Genomic DNA, 19,869 nt, shown 5'->3' on the forward strand with positions numbered 1-19,869 from the left:
CGCGGGTCCGCGGCTCCTCTTGAAGCAGAAGGGAAGCCGCGGCCCCGCACCTGCCAGGGACAGAGAGCACCGGTGCCCGCAGCCCCGGAGTTCTCTGTCCCTGGCAGGCAGGAGGCTGTGGCTCCTCTCCCCTGCTGGGCACTAGGCACCAGGGGCACTAGGTGGCGTACCTCAATGCACCGCTTTGGGGACCACCTGACTGATTTGAAACCCCGCTATACCGTGACCCCGCATTTAGCGCGATGGGATTTTTTGGACCCCAAAGGTCACATTATAGCGGAGTTTCACTGTATATACACAGAGAACATGAAAAAATGGGGGTTGCCATACCAACTCTAATGAGACTAATCAATTAAGGTGGGCTATTTTCAGCAGGAGAAAAAAAATATCAGGATGGCCCATTTCAAAAAGTTGACAAGAAGGTGTGAGTAACAGTAGGGGAAAATTAACATGGGGAAATAGTTTTTAGTTTGTGTAATGACCCATCCACTCCCAGTCTTTATTCAAGCCTAATTTAATGGTGTCCAGTTTGCAAATTAATTCCAGTTCTGCAGTTTCTTGTTGGAGTCTGTTTGTTTTTTTTTCTGTTGAAGAATTGCGACTTTTAGGTCTGTAATTGAGTGTTCAGGGAGGTTGAAGTGATCTCCGATTGATTTTTGAATTTTATAATTCTTGATGTCTGATTTGTGTCCATTTATCCTTTTGCATAGAGACCGTCCGGTTTGGCCAATGTACTGGCAGAGGGGAATTAATGTCACATTGGTAGATGTGCAGGTGCATGAGCCCCTGATGGTGTGGCTGATGTGATTAGATCCTATGATGGTGTCCCTTGAATAGATATGTTGGCAATGGGCTTTGTTGAAAGGATAGGTTCCTGGGTTAGTGTTTTTGTTGTGTGGTGTGTGGCTGCTGGTGAGTATTTGCTCAGGTTGGGGGGCTGTCTGCAAGCGAGGACTGGCCTGTCTCCCAAGATCTATGAGAGTGAGGGATCATCCTACAGGATAGGTTGTAGATCCTTGATCATGCGCTGGAGAGATTTTAATTGGGGGCTGAAGGTGACGGCTAGTGGCATTCTGTTACTTTATTTGTTGGGCCTGTCCTGTAGTAGGTGACTTCTCGATACTCTTCTGGGTACCCTTGATAGAGATCTTGTAGGTGTTTGTCTCTGTCTGAGGGATTGGAGCAAATGCCTCTCCTGCACATCATTAACTTGTGTGGCATTTTCCCAAGTAGTGCCCTGATCCTGCAGATACTTACATAACTGCAAATAAGTTTAGCACCGGTGGAACTGTTTGAAAGATTGGGGCTCAAGGGCCTAATCCAAAATCCATAGTAGTAAGTGGAAATCTGCCACTTATTTTAATAGGCTTTGGATCAGATCCAATACAAACAGCTACAGCAGATCTCTAGGTGTGACTTCATATACTGAAGTTTTTTGACGGATGCAAACTGTTTCTATACAGAGGTGATTTTATTTTTTAGATGTTTGAAGTAAACTTGTGAAAACAAAGTTTTAATGAATGCACTGTTACTTTCACTTTGGTTGCAGCATGTGGCTTGGAAAATGCATCTATTTTGAAAATTACCCAGTATGCTGATTATGTATTGTATGCAATAATGACCTGCAACAAGTATGGTAAAATCCTATGCAATGCCTTAATACCTGTGTGATGAACATTTTGATTCTATTTATGAAGGAAAAGTACAAAAATTAATATCTAAACATGTATTTTTAATACTAGGGCTATTTGTTGGACAATGTATAAAACATTACTTAATTTCCTATAACTCTTCTGTCTTCCTTGACAGAAAAAGGCCATATGTTTTGTAAATGACATAAAACAATGTAGTCGAATACCTTAATCCATTATTTTCACAAATTCTGTTGCTTATTAAAATTTGCAAGGTTGTTACATGGTTCATGAATAACCAGAAGTAGGGTCAAATATGCATAATATAATCAAGTTGAATGTATTTCAGTTTTGGCAGAATTGATGAGCTCTGTGATGACTGAGGTTTACCATATGCCTTTAGTTTAGATACTTTCTAGTATGTGTTAACACTTGCCACTGCTACCAATGGCTACATGAAATTTAAAGTGACTAATTTACTGTCAATGTAGAGATACATTAAAATCTAGCAGAAATAATCCAACAGATTTTTATGGATGATTCAAATACTGTGTCTGAATGAACATTTTGTAACTGATTTGAGTTACAGTAACTATACCCTTTAATCCCCTAATGTTTTTACTTAAAAATAATTTGAAGAAATTAATATGCTTGGAATAAAGAATGAAGTCTTTATGGAGTCTAATTATAGATGTAGCAAAGAATCCTGTGGCATCCGACGAAGTGGGTATTCACCCACGAAAGCTCATGCTGCAAAACGTCTGTTAGTCTATAAGGTGCCACAGGATTCTTTGCTGCTTTTACAGATCCAGACTAACACGGCTACCCCTCTGATAATTATAGATGTGTATTATTGACAGGACTCATTATCATACTTTGTTTATCCCCATTAATCATGTCCAAAAAGTAATTTCATCAGGTACACCAAGTAGTAATATTGAAATAAACTCCAGCAGTAACTAATTATTCACGTTTTCCTTATAATAGTCTATATGTGCTCTGAATTATTTTGAGAAACATATCTATTTAATACTAGCACTGAATATAGATGCTAATTCAGCCCGCAGATATATGGACCTAATTTTCATTGACTTCGGGTGGTAGCGTGCATGTGCCAGAAAGATAAATTTATCCCTCTGCCCTTCCATAATGAGGTAGGGGTGTGTGTGTGTGTGTGTGTGAGAGAGAGAGAGAGAGAGTAAAACTCTCGCCTCCCCAGTAAAGCAAAGTCTTATTAAGTGAAAGATGTGAACAAACATTTATTGGGAGGATTTGAGTTTCACTTTGAAGACTGCTATTCATCCTGCTTACTGACATGATTTTAGTATATTTTCAAGAGCAAAATATTTGACTAGAAAAATGTGGCAAAGAGCAAACCATATACCGTTAGTCCAGATTAACTGATTTAGAGTAAATGAAGCAACAATATAGGAAAGCATAAAAGCCAAGTCTCCATAGGAGAGCACAGCATCTCACCTCTGTGGAATATTGCATCAGCTCTGCCTCTCAAAGTGGCAATTGCCCCTACAAACACTTTTATAGCTTGAAGCTCAGTATAATAATTTACACTAAACTTTTTATCTAATCAGATCATATGAACATAATGTATGAAGTATAGGCATATAACACTTGAAAATATTTTGAGACAATAAACTGAGTACATTTAAAAAAACCTTACTTTATAAAATAAAGTAAAGTAAGGGCTTGTCTACACCATGTAGCAATGCACACTACAGATCTGTAAATTGTAAAGTGAACTAATGTGTTACACACTAACTGGCTCATATAGAATCTGCTGGCTTGCACTAAATTTGGTGGTTGGTATTAAAGTAGCACAATATTTCAGATGTCATTTAGTTGCATATCTAAAAGCTTTTAGTTATGGATCAACATTTTTTTTTCCAATAGTGGCAATATAAGGTTCCATATTCACTGTCTCACTAATTTCCATATTAAATGTATTCAATGTCCTTTTATATGGAAGCTATTTTTAACTGCCAGCATTCATATTTAATCTGGGTTATGACAGTCAAGCTGGGTTCATCACTGTTTTTATATATATATATAATATAAAAAAAAAAGTTCGGCAGGCACAAACAAAACACAACCACCTTCCTGCCCCCACAGAAAACCCACCAAACCAGATAAATACAAAACTCTTACCTAACTAATTTGTTACTCTAAAGCCCTGTTGTTCAGTATTTTCTTAAGCAAATTTTACACTGACACCAATAGAGGCAGATTTGGCTGTGGGCACTCTGACTTGAGGGAACCTAGAAATATAAAGGAGAATCTCTGCTTCTATTTAATACATTTGAGTAAAAACTTCAGCATTTGTCATTTCAGCGCTATGCACTACACATGGACATAAAGAGAACTGGACAAAACAAGAAGAACACAATTAAATACAACTCTCTCACTATTCCAGATTTAGGCACATCGCCAGAGAGAAGTTAAGACATATGGATGCATATACACAAGGAACAGCTTCTGAATCACAAAACACTTTCTCCCAGAACAATCTACTCACACCAGAAAAAAATCCAACATGCTCTTTCAAATACTAACACCAAACTCAAACAAAAGCCTCTCATTTTTAAACTGCTATTCTGTTGAGTCTCATTTCCACATACTGGCCCAAATTAGATTCTGGAGTAACTCCATTGAAGTCAATGGAATTATACAAGAGATAGATTTAACCCACGCTGTCAGCAGCTTGTCTATCAATTGTTAGAATTTTGCTAATGAATACAATATGTGCACCAACTATAATAAAAATATGGAAGAAAGCTCCATGTATTATCTTAGCCAGAATTCATAGAAATCAAAAGAGTATAAGCAATGTAAACCTTGTAATTAACATTGGACTAATCTTATGAAGTGGGGAATGTAAGTTTCCATGGGCAACAAAAAAGATGAACTGATGTTTTAGACCATAGCAGCGTGCAGTTCAATATAAAGTGGGCTTGTTTCAAAAGAAACGAGCCTCTTTCCAGCTACTGTCTGGAACATTAACTATTTTTATTTCTTTAATATGAGAGAACAGGATGTCTGGCTGTTGGCTTTGCTAGTGCCTATTAGTTTGTCTGGTAATGTAATGAAGGGACCTACTTTATATATTTAAAATTTTTAAAAGTGATTATTGACTCTGGATGTCTCAATTTTTGGGTCCCTCTCTTGAGATGCCTTAAAGGGAGCTTATCTTTTTTTTCAGAATGATGGGCATCTTTCCTCTGAAAACCAGGCCCCTTAAAGTGACTCAAGTTGGGCACCCCAAAATTAAGGCATCTAAAGTCATGAGTTACTTTTAAAAAAAATGAGGGCCACTGGTACATAACTTACACTAGTTTTTATTTATTTTAATTGCTCTGTTGTATAAACATGATAAAACCAGTTCAGCAAAAAGTTTCTAATTTTGGCAGCTAAAAGGCATGGAACCACGAGGTCATGTTATTCTAACTAGCATCTTGCTCTTCTATTCCCCAAACTCCTACTTAAACAGTTAAAACTAAGACATAATTCATCTTTTGAAACACAGGAGTTACAAATTAATGCTTTATAGTATTTGAAAGATGGCACACTAAGTTCTTCTAGATGACATAAGGCACAGTTTTCTTGGTCTAGTGGTTCTCAAGATAGTGGCTGGTAAAATCCTATTGGAATCGAAATGGTAACAAAAGCTATATATTTGTTAGAATGATGTAATCTCAGTACTAGCCCTTGTGGATTTTAAGATATTAAACTTGAAAATAGTTACTGATTCCTCAGCCCAACACAATCTTTTCACCACTTCTCCAGAAGTGAATATGGCAGACTCCATGGACCAGGGTGCCTTTTTAAATCTTTAGTTCCCCAAATACATACTGTTTGGACATCAGCCTGTGAAACCCTAATTTAGCCTCTTTGTGCCTATGCTTTATGCTACAGACTGTAATTACATGATCACTTACTGTTATTTTTCCACAGGACCCCTGAATCATTCAGTGCACAGACTGGCCTCACAAGGAGGCCAAATTAAGGTTGCATCAGCAACTGTCAATCTGGCATTTCCCTAGTTTTTGAGTGCTTAACTTTGCAAATTAAATGTTCTTTCAACATAATTTTTGTATACAAGATGGATACACTGTACAGATATATTTTTATTTAAAAATATATACAGCAACCATACACTTTCAGTCTGACTGTAATGTCTTAAATTTAGATGAAGGGAAATGGTAAGCTATGAATAAACAGAAGCAAATTTGTGTGAGTTTTTGCTCCAACATGCTGCATCAACTGTACCTTACAAAATGGCAACTGCACCTGCAAACAGCAGACTCCTAGAAAATTAAAGCTGCAATATAGGAAAAGCAAAATGATTTACATAGCTGCAAAGATGATAAACTTATGAGAGGTATGCTAGATAATATAAATTTAGGGCAGGCTTAGTACAATTAACCTGATATGAATGGGACTAGACAGAGTAGTGAGGGACTTATTCGGTGACCTTGAAAGTCAAAGCCACATTGATTTGTTTGTAAGTGTTAAACTTTATTGCCCTCAAAAGTCTAATTTTTCTCACTTCAAGAGCCAGATTTTACTTATCCCTTACGCAGTCTGCAATGTGAGGAGAGTAGTAAAGAGCCTGTCCCTTTTGCATGGACCATTCAACAACCAGACAGAATTGGAGTCAGTAGGCTCCTAAATTTCTCCCACAGTGGTACATGTCTCCTCAAACTGTTTGTAGACTAGGCAGACCTATGGTTCCACACCTTCCATGCACTGATCAGTGGTGGTAATTGGCCATGTGGAGGAGAAGAATGTGCTGTGTCCCTTTTAATGGGGTAAAGCACTTTGTGCATTTCCCCCCTCCATACTCGGAGCTCCAGGAAACCTTCTGAGATCACAAAGGCTGCTTAAGGGAACAGAGGAGCCAAATCCCCTAGTTTTGAAAATCTCAGTCTTTGCCTTAATTAAATACAAGAGTTCTCAAAAATGTTAGAGCAGCTGATGTGTGTATATATATATTCAAGTATTTGAATGTAATCCATATGGATATAAATTACTACACATACTAGTCTGAAGAAAGTGTTCTGAAATTGATGTGTATTTCAGATATTTTCAACGAAAGTTTTAGGAAAGAAGCATAAGTCTCCATGTACGAGGACAGTAGGATGTTGGGAGCAGTTATTAGTTTCTCAGCATTTGTGTGCCAGCTTCTGTTGCTATAGAAACAGTTTTTGATGACCACCTAGTAGCAAGAAATTAAGTTTATAACTGGTCAATCTAGTGACCTAGTGCACAAGGATCTTTTAAAATACGAGGAACATTCAGTGACCTGAACCTAAATCAGAAAGTGTTGATCATTTTTTGTTAAACACTACTAGTCGCTTTTGTGAACAAGGAAAGACTATGTTAGTATATATAAAATTACTTAAGGAACACTCTTTACACAGTTCATGTAACTGCAACTATAAAACTTTGATAAAATCTAATAATTAATAAAAGGGTATCGGAAATACCAAATGTGTAGCCTTGTAGGAAATACAAATTGAGGAAGAAAAATTAAATATACCCAAATGGTGGGAATAGTTAGAAAAGACTAACATATGTGAATGTCAATACATTTTAATGTTGTTGTCCGGAATACATTCTTAAATGAATGACTAATGCAGTTTTATTGGGATCTTGTCCAGTGAAAGATTGGCCCAGGTACAAAACTATATTATATAACTATCAGAATGTAATAGAGATTTCATTATTAAGGCTTTCATTTGTAAAGAAATAAAAAACTTAATGGAGAACTTTCAATAAGGCAAGTTAAAGAGCAGGAATCAGAACTATTAGGTAACCCCCTCCCCTCAGTATTTGTCATATTTGTTAACTATAACAGGCACATTCTTTGTTTTGAGAAATATGATAAAAATACAATTCATAAAATTAATGTCAATTGCAGTATGGCTCTTTCTAATGCCTGACATGCTATATGTTGGGGTATCTTATACTGTGTGCTGGGCTTTACCACAGCTGCTTTTGTTTTTGATTTGGAATATGCAGAGATCTCATTTGTGGGCAGAGTGAACCCATCACAGAAGATTAAGATATAGAAGAGAATTGTTAAAGCTTAATTCTAGGTTTCAAGAAGCCAGACTTAAATCTGGTATCAGTGCTGGAAGTCCCATGAAGGCTTGTTTGCTACTAGTTCATTTCACTTTGAAAAAGACACCTTTGGTTAATTAAGATGTATTATTTAGTAGAGCTCATTTGAAATTGACGCTTTTCACTGAAACAGCTAATGTTTACAAAAAATGGAAAATAATTCATTAAATGTTCACAATTTCTCCCCTGGTTTTAAAGCAACTCTCTTATTTAGTTTTGTGAGTTGTTTCACTTGTGATACATAGAATGGTGAGAGTTCCACAACTAAGATTTCTATATGAAATTATTCATAACAGTTGCTACTTGGTGTAAAGTGCATCTCAGCATTCGGTATAATACTGGATTTAGAGAGTCAAATGCCAAAAACTTAACTAACAACACAGAATTAATGTTACAGCCCCCCGGCAATAAACGTTGTCTTTTGTGCACTTCCATGGTGTACAAACACATACTTCCTGTTTCAAATGATTTTCAGATTCATATTTAGATTATAAAGGATGGGAGGAGAAAGTGTGGCATAGAGAGTAAACATGGCTTGACGAAGGTCATGCAACGGATAAACGACTGAGCTGGGAAGAAAAGCCAGGTTCCTTGACTCTCAGTCCAGCACCACGTCTTATAGACCATTCTGCTTCTCAAAAGTGGAGCTGGGCTTCATCAATAATATGGTGTCATTGCTGACCATTCCTGTAGAAGGCCTTAGTGATACAGTATCAGCATATAAATCTGTGGCTTGTTTTCTGAAGCAATAGAACATAATCTTTTACTTAACCTTTGCCTCTTTTACTTAACCTTTGCCTCTCTTACATTATGCAGTCTTATTAATGAATGACAATGGTATTTTGCAAAGAGGAGAATTTTTCAAGTGTTTGACCGTAAGCACTTAAAGTTAGCAAGCACTTCAGTGTATTTGCTAAAGATTAATAACAAATACTGCCTTTTTGAGAGACATTTGTCACCAACAGAACTACCCCATTTCCAGTAATATTAGGCAAAAAAAGCTAAGTAAACTATTGAGTTTCTTGTCGGGATGTTTTGTCCTTAAGTAAGTCCACATTTCCTTCCATCTCTGCCCCTCCCATGCCTTGAGGATTGTATATGGAAAAGATAAGTACACAAGCTGTGTCACATTTGGCAAAATGACACCTATAATATGCAACTGCATGTATCTTGTTGGAATTTTGTTGAACTCCTACATTAATTTGGAATTATAGGCACAAGAATTTCTTGTTTTCAATCAGTGAGATTTCTATTTTTCATATATTCTTCATGAAAACGTGGGCACTGTGCAAGTTAATACCACACACACACACACACACACACACACACTTCTTAAAAAATCATCTTCATTGACTTTCATAAGGAAAAAAGTAACATAAGCATTCAGACATTTTTTCCATTGTATTGCCAACAGTTAGAAAACAGTGTTACAGATATTCTCAAAATTAGTAAATTAAGCCAACATCTCAAATAGTGCATTTAAATATAATTTTTACTGAGCATATAATAATGTAATTTCAAACAATTAGCACAAAATGAACATCCATTCTGACACAGTTCATATAAAAATATGGATATTAAGTAGAAGTATCTAATTATAAATAGCATGAGACTAATACATACTGCACAGAGGTGTGCAGGTATTATAGTGACAGATAAGGAACCATAATAACTCATTTGATGTAAGAAGCATTATGATGGATTTAAAATTCCAGTTAAAACTGAGTGTAGTTTGATTAAATCCTGAGTGTGCTAAACAGATAATTTAGGGGTTTCCTATGAACATTCTGTATGTAATTTTGAGATGGTTTCCACTCTTTTGGTAAAGTAGTTGTTTGCTTATTTTGTACATATGATTATATTTTTCCTGTTTAACTTCTTAATATTTCCTTTATATGCCTTTTTATATTCTAATGATTTACATCCAGGAAAAATGTATTTTTATCCCCATAGTAGAATTACTCAGACTTTCAACCCTGATTTTTGTGTGGTTCAGGATTCTGTGTAAACCTCACAGGTAAGTCTACAAGCATACACTGCCTAAACCCAGGCTTTTGGCCTGAGACTCCACCTTTGGGAGAGTAGTCTATGCCCTCATGGCTTATTGTGAATCAGTAGCTCTGGGTGACATGGCTGCTGAAATTGAAAAATAATGTAGAAAATGATGAATAGTTTTGTTTAGGGGGGAAGAGAGATGGGTCCCATTTGTGAAGGCAGTAAATAAAACAATTCTTTACTTCCTGAAAACCAACACTTTCTAGGTAGGGGCTATGTTTTATTGAGTTTTATTTATTTATTGGGTAAAGTAAATTTTTCACCCAAATGGCAGAGGGAAGCTGCCATTTTCCATCGTAGGCAGGATTTTTGACTGGAAATTAGCTGAGGTTGTTTGATTATCCTTTTATATGAAAGGATACAGAGGAAGCTTCTTTTATCTGTAACATCATTTTACCTGTGAGATACAGTGAGACTCTTCTATCTCAGGAGAGGGTAAAATGGGAAATCCACATTTTAATTGCATTAGAAGTACCTCTGTTTATCTGCAATAAAATTAATTTCATTTTTTTTTAGTGTATGTAACAGAACTAAACCAAAAGTTACTCTCATTTTTTTCAACTTATGGGGATTCGTATTTCATATTGTGTGGAGTAAGGAGAATGCTGCAACTGTGAGGGGCTGCTTTTCATTTTGAGTTTTGGACTGGCAAGAACACGGAGCTCCAAAGCAACCTCCACTGCTCTGTCCTCACTGCTGTTCTCTCCCCCAGATAGACCTCACTTACTATTTTAAATGCTCAGCAACCTGCAAAACATGTCTCTATCTCACATGCAGCAATATATCTCAGTAACTTGCTCCTCCTTTACCACTTTCCTTAGGGGTTGCTGAGTGGCTACTCTGCATTCTTGAGATGTGAGGAGGGCCTTCTGCTCCCATTATCCTGCCAAAGATCTTGTGGAGAGCAGAAAGCCGGTTGCTCGCACAGTGGGCAACAAAGGTGTAGGAAACAGTACCAGCTGACTAAAAGTGGGATCTAAAAGATCACCATGTTACAGTTCTATACACAAAGAGCAACCACATCTTCTCAATGTGAATGGTTGATTTTTAGGTGAAGGGCAACCAACAAAACAAGAGATAACAAAAGTAAGGTCTCCACGAGACGCTGCACACCATGTATCCCTTCAACAGGTTGAAGCAACCGTATGTCAAAACAATGGCTAGTTCTGAAGAAAAATGGCTTTTACAAATATGCCTTTATTTGCTATGTGCTGCTCCTGTATGCCAGTTACATAGCTAAATATATTAACTGAGAACCACCTAGAATCAGTTGTGAAGCATCCAGCTGTGTGCATGTTTGGGATTCATGCTACTCATGACACTAACTTGTATTGTTAGTGGATCAAACCTTTTAGTGACTTCAGGCTCCTACCACTCTTGGGGGCAGATTCACAATTCTGTTTAGTAAAGAATTTTTGCTTCTGGTTCCATAACTGAATAAGACATGTGCATCTTCTATAATGGAAGATATAGGCCCTCTGGGGACAAAATCATTCCAATCTCCTCTAATTACCACCTTTCCAAAGCCAGGGAGGCAACAGCAGAAGTTGACTGAGTATAAGTGATTCCTTCTGTGTGGTCTGATTATCAGCAAGGGGAAGGCAGTTAAGTTTGCCCAAAAACCAGGCAGGGAAGGCAACGGTTCATTGTATTCCCCTAATAAAAGGGATGATTGTGAGAATGAGGTTGGGTTGGAAAGAGACCTTCAGGGAGATGATTACCACAAGTGTTAGGAAAAATTGTCAAATTCCAGACTTTCAAAGTTGGTTCCCCTTTGCAGGGTTCAAAACAGACCATTTTTGTTTTCTTTTGTTTTTCGTTAAACTATTTTATCAGTATTTTTATTTAACCTGTCAGGAAAGCTGTTGAGGTAATGACCTAAACCTAACATTTTGGTAAATGAAAAAATTCAGTAATAGTTTTGATTAAAAATTTTAGAAAAATATGATGGGATATGGAATACTGTTACATTTTAATGTCCACACTTTAAAAAATGATCAACTGAAAAACACTAAGTATGTTTCAAGGTCTGGAAAATGCCTTGTGGAGGGAGACTAAATCTCAATCTATTTAGTTTAACAAAGAAAAGATTATGAGGTCATATCTGCATGTGAATATTTGCACCTATTTAAAGTGTTGTGTGTTTACCCTTGTGCATGACTATACGTAGGCATCTGGTAGGGGCTAACTTTTTCAGATTTTGCACAGATATTTAGCATGTGAGTTTTGAAAACTTTATCTTGTTTAGTGGGGATGACATAAGAATGATTACTACATAGTAGACAAGCAGTAAATAAAATTACCCCATACTCATTGCCTTTTTGTTCTACATGAAAAATGTGCTTAAATTTAGTTCACAATGGACAAATGTCCACATCACAAAAACTACTGCCATGTTTTGTAATAATTGGAATCTTTAGTGTCCATCTCAGTAGGTAGGTTTAGGATTGAAATGATGACAGAGTGGCATTATTCTCTCATTGATAGAGGGACTCACTACAGGGGTTGAGGTATGTTGGGACAGTGTGGGGAGGGTTTCTTCCTGTGATGTAGTTATCTTGTCTGTGGCTAAAAAGAGGTCTTTGGTGTCTAGGCCTGTAAACTTAGCGTGTTCATAAAAAGTAAATTACACATAAGAGACAGGAAAAGAGCCTTTACCCAGTATGATTTTTTTTTTTGAAAACTACAGTGTTATTAGACATCATTCAAAGTAAACCTCTCGTTTTTTTTCCCACTTTAAAAAACATTATGGCTTTCTCTGGCTCCAACAAAATGTATGAGCCTCAGATGTGTTCTTGGCAGTCACTGTGGTATTACTCAGGAAAGTTTCATAGAAATAAGAAAAATTGGCACTAAAGAGAATGATACAATGTATGCAGTATAAAACATTTTAATGCTGGAGTCTGTACAAGTTCTAAATGTACTAATGTAAATTTATTGAAATTCAGCTTGGCATTTTATTTATATTCCATTTTAAATGAATGCAGATCAGGAGTTGGCATTTATAAGTTTAAAAAAAAAACTTACCATACCATACTGATCTTCGCAAGTTGAATGGACTATTTAAAAGGATACTCTTGAATCAAGTGCATATAGTATAGTTTAAACAGATTTGCTTTATGCATTTTACTTAAAATTTAATGAATTTAAAAATACTATTTCCCTTCTCTTTGTCATATATATAATAAAACCTAACATAGTGAATGCTAATGGAAAGGAGGTAGGTTTAGAAGATAAAATAAAAAAAAGAACAAGTTAAAAATCACTTAGAAAAGTTAGATGCCTGCAAATCACCAGGGCCTGATGAAATGCATCCTAGAATACTCAAGGAGCTAATAGAGGAGGTATCTGAGCCTCTAGCTATTATCTTTGGAAAACCATGGGAGATGGGAGAGATTCCAGAAGACTGGAAAAGGGCAAATATAGTGCCCATCTATAAAAAGGGAAATAAACTAACTGGTCTGTAGTTTCCTGTGTTGTTTTTAACTTCTGTGCCAGGGAAGATAATGGAGCAAGTAATTAAATAAATCATCTGCAAACACTTGGAAGGTGGTAAGGTGATAGGGAATAGCCAGCATGGATTTGTAAAGAACAAATCGTGTCAAACCAATCTGATAGCTTTCTTTGATAGGAAAATGAGCCTTGTGGATAAGGGAGAAGCGGTGGATGTGGTATACCTAGACTTTAGTGAGGCATTTGATACGGTCTCGCATGATATTCTTATCGATAAACTAGGCAAATACAATTTAGATGGGGGCTACTATAAGGTGGATGCATAACTGGCTGGATAACTGTACTCAGAGAATAGTTATTAATGGTTCCCAATCCTGCTGGAAAGGTATAACAAGTAGGGTTCCGCAAGGGGTCTGTTTTGGGACCGGCTCTGTTCAATATCTTCATCAACGACTTAGATGTTGGCATAGAAAGTACGCTTATTAAGTTTGCAGATGATACCAAACTGGGAGGGATTGCAATTGCTTTGGAGGACAGGGTCATAATTCAAAATGATCTGGACAAATTGGAGAAATGGTCTGAGGTAAACAGGATGAAGTTTAACAAAGACAAATGCAAAGTGCTCCACTTAGGAAGGAACAATCAGTTTCACACATACAGAATGGGAAGAGGCTGTCTAGGAAGGAGTACGGCAGAAAGGGATCTAGGGGTTATAGTGGACCACAAGCTAAATATGAGTCAACAGTGTGATGCTGTTGCAAAAAAAAGCAAACGTGATTCTGGGATTCATTAACAGGTGTGTTGTGAGCAAGACACAAGAAGTCAGTCTTCTGCTCTACTCTGCACTGGTTAGGCCTCAACTGGAATATTGTGTCCAGTTCTGGGCACTGCATTTCAAGAAAGATGTGGAGAAATTGGAAAGGGTTCAGAGAAGAGCAATAAGAATGATTAAAGGTCTTGAGAACATGACCTACGAAGGAAGGCTGAAAGAATTGGGTTTGTTTAGTTGAGAAAAGAAGACTGAGAGGGGACATAACAGTTTTCAGGTATCATCAGGAGGAGGGAGAAAACTTGTTCACCTTAGCTTCTAAGGATAGAAGAAGAAGCAATGAGCTTAAACTGCAGCAAGGGAGGTTTAGGTTGGACATTAGGAAAAATTTCCTAACTCTCAGGGTGGTTAAACACTGGAATAAATTGCCTAGGGAGGTTGTGGAATCTCCATTTCTGGAGATATTTAAGAGTAGGTTAGATAAATGTCTAGACCATCCCTGATAGACAGTATTTGGTCCTGCCATGAGGGCAAGGGACTGGACTCGATGACCTCTCGAGGTCCCTTCAAGTCCCTTCTCTCTCTCTCTATGCCTTTTTGTATCTTCTTCATCTTGGTAAATTATGAAAACCAATAGTCAGATTCATTTTTATAGTCACTTTCAACTATATGTGCAAATTAATTTATAGTGGTGAATAGGTTTTTAATGAAATTGATCATCTTAGAAAGTGAGAGAAGATCTAACAGAGTTATGATTTCTTTAAAACTTTAGGAAGATGGGAACTCACCATGGTGTATGAACTTTCAGCCTACATGGCTGCTAAATATAAAGATCTATATGTCAAGTCTGTGGAAACCCAAACCACCACAGTTACACATTATACTCCCTCACAGGTTGGTCTCATGAGAGAGAATTTGAGTATTTTTAAACATTTGGTATAAGTCATTCATCTCATCTTGTACTCCCTCTGTTCCTGGGTGGAGGGAAGGCATTTGATCAGGTGGAATTGGAATATTAGTTTTATATATGAAAACTGCGAAATGCTGGCCCACTAGGAATCAAATGGATAAGACTGCAGTTGGTCCTGGATAAAGCATCAATCTTCCCTGTTGGAATAAAATCCCAATCCTTAGAATGTCGAAGGTTACCAAACAGGTTTGACCATTGTCACTATGATTTTTTTGTAATGGCGTTGGAGCTCTTGCAGAATCAGTTGGAAAAAAATTGTAAATTTCTGGAGTAGGGACAGAGGAGGGAAGCAAAAGACATTTGCTATGGGATTTGCACCCTTCTCCTGTTAACTAGTACAGATAAGTCTGCAATTCAGACCAAATAATTTTATACCCTTTTATATTTTGAAAGTGAAATGGCAAAATGTAATCTTTGTCCTAACACTTCCCTAATATCCTGGTATTTAAATGGCACTTTCAAATGACATGAAGTTATTGGATATCTTGTTAAACGAAGGATTAGATATTATGGAAAATTTATCCAGTGATATAACCAGTGAAAGCCTACCCTTGTGCAATTATGCAAATAATTTTTCTCATTGTGAGGTCAAACTCAAAAACAGTAAAAAGAATAACTCTGAAGTTTTATTAATTTTAACATGTTGTCTATTAAAAGTTGAATAATTTAATATTAAGTATTGTAATGATGTTTGAGTAAGAAGATATAAAGTGATTAGTGTTTTAGCAAAAATACAATCTCTCTTTAGTCTGTAACAATGTGAAAATAAAAAAGCTGTAGGAAATATTTCTTTTATAGGGAGAATGAGCAGGAAAAGCCTCCAGGAAAAAATCCCTGCTATCTTTATACTTTTGCAAAATTGTTTTAACTTGAGAAGCAATTAACTCGAGATATGAAATTTTACATACATTCCTGCTCATCTAAAGCACCTAAACTTACTCCTGTATTTTTTTCAGTATTTGAAGACTTGCATCCTCCTCTCATCCTCTCCTCTAATCTCTGTACATGATATTACTTGGACTATCTTATCCCAGTTGTGCATTTCAGCCTCTCAGAGATGTGAATACAAGTAAATCATATATTTTGAAAGACAATAGTCAAATATATTGGACTATACAACACAATATTGTGAGTCTAAGGTGAAATTATGCCTATTTAAAATATTACAAAGAATCCCATATACTTGTTAAAATGTGGTGTACTGGACAATGATGTTTGCTAGAGGTGTCATCAGGATAGAAATTTGGCACCTCTTATTTAGGAGCATTCTAACATGATAAATGCTACATGACTTTTCTCCAATCAACGGGATTAAAAAAAATCATATGCATTTGTTGGTCTTGGTTATGCAAAGAGATTGTCTAGCTTAAGGATCAAGCTCTTGTGTCCCACTTTTCCAAGATCAGTTCGTTGACATTAGAGAAACTGCCTCATATGAATATCTTGTTCATGAAAAAGTTGAAGACATTAATTTGATATAGTTAAGAATTTCTTTTATCTAAACTCTCAAGGATATTTAGCAAAGATGCAGATTGAACATAGTTGGTGGTGGTGTCCATAGTTTGTTTCCCTCCTTCTGTCTGCTTAAAGGTTTGAGACATCCTATATTACACCAAAATCAATACAACATGACATGAGTGACCAATAGAGCTGATCGTTTTTTTGGTTTGTTTTGTTTTTAATTTCAAAGTTGGTTAAAAAATCATGAAATTATTTTTGATCAGCTCTAATGACAATCCTATACAAAATCGCAAATAGTCAGCCTAGTTAAAACAAAAAGTTAGAACAACCCATTGCACAAACAATTTTGAATAACTAACAAATCTGGGGGAAGGAAAGGGAGGAAGAGGCTTTTCATGGGGACAGCACACATACAGAAAGAAAGGGTCTAAAGTTATCATTATCTGCCATTGGTAATTCACCAATCTCCGTCTTGGATAAAATGAAGCCAAAATCAAGCCAGTTTGTATGTTGCAATGCAGTAGAGCAATGTCAGGTCATTGTAAACATTATCTTGGTTTGGTAATCCATAAAAGAGAGATTTTTTGTATTGAGTTCTACTTGAGGTCATTGCAGAGGTCTTTCTGGAAAGCAGTTAGTATGCTGGCAGAACTTTATTTTGCCATGTGTCTCAACACTAGAGCATCCATTGAAGGGCAGGCCAGCTAAGCATGCTGATTTAAGAAGGAATTATGTTGTTTGGATTAGCCTATTAAAGGAAGATTAATCAAAGTGAGGTGCTTCTCATTAACACTCTTCTCAGGGAATATAGTCTTCAAAGAATTGTCTTAAATGTATTAAATAAGTGTTGAACACTTAATTTCAGTACAGCCATTCATTCACAAATTAAAAATTGACAGTAAATACACAAGTAACTACATGGCAATTTACTTTGGCAGTTCCTCTCTGGCTTGGAATTAAAAAAAAAAGTCACACTTTTTCATCTTGTTAAATGATTCTTCTGAGCCGATTAATGGGCATTAACAACATAGTGGATGAAGCCAAACAACGAAGCCAAACAACGAAGATGGTTGGGGCATGTGTTGAGAATGGGTGCTGATAGACACCCTCATATTGCCCTACGATGGACACCACAAGGAAGAAGGAGGAGAAGTAGACCATTGGGGACGTGGCGAAAGACCATTGAAGAGGAAATGAAAGTCATGGGAATGAAGTGGGATGAAATTTGCTGCCTCGCTCAAGAACGAAATGAATGGAGGAGAATGGTTGACGCCTTATGCTCCACTGGGAGTGAATAAGAGGAAGAAGAAATGATTCTTCAGAGCTGCATGAGCCAGTAAAGGTCATAAAGCTAAAAATTCATGGATAGAACTTAGCTTCCACTATCTTAATGTGTGTTAGGAAATTTAGTTTTTCTAGCCCACTTAAATAAACTACTATTAAAGAAAAAAGTTTCCAGAGTTTTCAAGAAAACACTTTCACTTGTAAAAAAAAAACAACTGGTGTCCAAATCTTTTTGCTAGAGTTCAAGCAAATAGCGTCAATGATAAGTGGCCCAAATACAAAATGAAAATTTCAGTAGCAGAATACCGTTCACTTCAAAATGTATAAATGTTTTTTTTTAAATTTTTGTTACTTATAGTGAATTGAGGCTCTCTCTTCCTGCTGACATGTAGAATTTTTAAGCTTGTGATATGTTGTTCATTAATTCTGTATATGCCGTTTGCAGTGCATTGCCTATTCCTTTCGAAAAAAAGTTTGGCATAAATCAGTATTGGTACTTACGTATTTTTTGTACAACTCAAGAATAGATAGAGGGAACTGTTGATTATAGTACTGTACTTTAGAACATTATAAAGCTACAATTATATATGTGTACACATGACAACATCTTTTCCTGATATTATCTCTCCTGTTTGCTCTACTTAGTATGATGTTTTCAGATGGGCATCCCACTGAAATCAGTGAAATATTGGAGTTTACCTAGTACTTCTATTAGCAGATGAGATACATGTCCAAGTGAAGATGCCCAATAGCTACAATCCTATAACCTTAATATCCAGTAGGGAATCTCTTGACCTTCCAAGTGATTTCCATTAAGAATATGGAGTCCCTACCAAACTGTACTCCAGTTTGGCCACCTAGGGTTGGTCACCTTTAAATTAAAATGCCTTATATACTGCAAGAAAAATGTTTTAATTTCTACCTTAAAGTCTATGGATTAAAGCATCTAGAATACAGAACTGACTTTTTTTAATAAAACAAAGTCCTACTTTCACATGGTTATACTGTCACATACATAATTTTTATCAGAGGTAATTAAATTAACAATATTTGTAAAGGTTAGTGGCTTCATTTTTTTTTCAAAGGAGGCGAGCGTCTGCAACTCCGAATTACATTTTTACATATTTTGTTCATTAACTTATGCACTCATGACAAGCATGAATGCACTTAACCCTGTGCTTAATTTTAATATATGATTAAGTCCATCCTTATTTGCAAAGCAGTTAAATATGTGCTTTAGATCTATTGAAGGCATAAGATTTTAAGCATGTTCTTAAAAACAAGTCTAAGTGCTTTGCTGAATTAAGATCTTAGTGAGTGCCATTTTGCTGGACATTCTGTATACTGTATATGCACAAAGTACAAAAGGTATTGTAATTAAATAAACCTATTAGTGTCAGTTTATTTTCTGTGTAAACATATTAGATGTGGCTGTTGCTATTTTTAAGAAATGTTATTTTGAAGTATAAATATTTCTCACTGCCTGATTATTAAACACAGTTCTGTACATGTGCTGGTGAGTATTGCGTACATTGCTGCATTCCTACCTTGCAAGGATGAACAATGCCATTAATTCAGCTGCTTGATTTGCCTTTTATTCTTCCTTACTTTAGAAGTAGTTCTTCCTTCTGCCCCACATTCGTGAAAAGCTAAATTTATGGCCTGTGTTTTCCAGCTGAAGATACATGGGCCTTAAAGTATATATGTGATGATGAGCATCACACATGTGGAAACCATCTGACTAAACAACGGGATGATCTAGCTTTATGTGAGCATGCTATAAGGGTTGCCAATTTTCACTGATGTATTGTTTATTTTTTAAATTTAGAGGACAAGTCTTCCTTTATCAGGTATATTCTTTTTCAGATATGTAATCAGTTAGTTTTGAAAAGATTGACCACAATCTTTTCCCATTGCCCTGTCCTCACAACCTGGGACATGTCCTCCAGATGCACTTTGAGTGAAAAGTACGAGCTTGATACTCTATGCCCTCCTCCGTGGTCATCTCATAAATACCATTCTTCTAGCTAAAAATCTATTGTAGACTTTAAGGTCAGAAGGGACCATTATGATCATCTAGTCTGACCTCCTGCACAACGCAGGCCACA

At 36.4% G+C, this 19,869-nt stretch overlaps 1 long non-coding RNA gene across 2 annotated transcripts in view; it reads left to right on the forward strand.

Annotated features, from left to right (window-relative positions):
- LOC120400664 overlaps window positions 1-19,869 on the forward strand; it is a 277,814-nt gene that overhangs the window by 26,928 nt on the left and 231,017 nt on the right. The gene's annotated exons all lie outside the window — the stretch shown is intronic.

The sequence above is a fragment of the Mauremys reevesii genome, linkage group 1, assembly GCF_016161935.1.
Source record: "Mauremys reevesii isolate NIE-2019 linkage group 1, ASM1616193v1, whole genome shotgun sequence".
NCBI lineage: Eukaryota > Metazoa > Chordata > Testudines > Geoemydidae > Mauremys > Mauremys reevesii.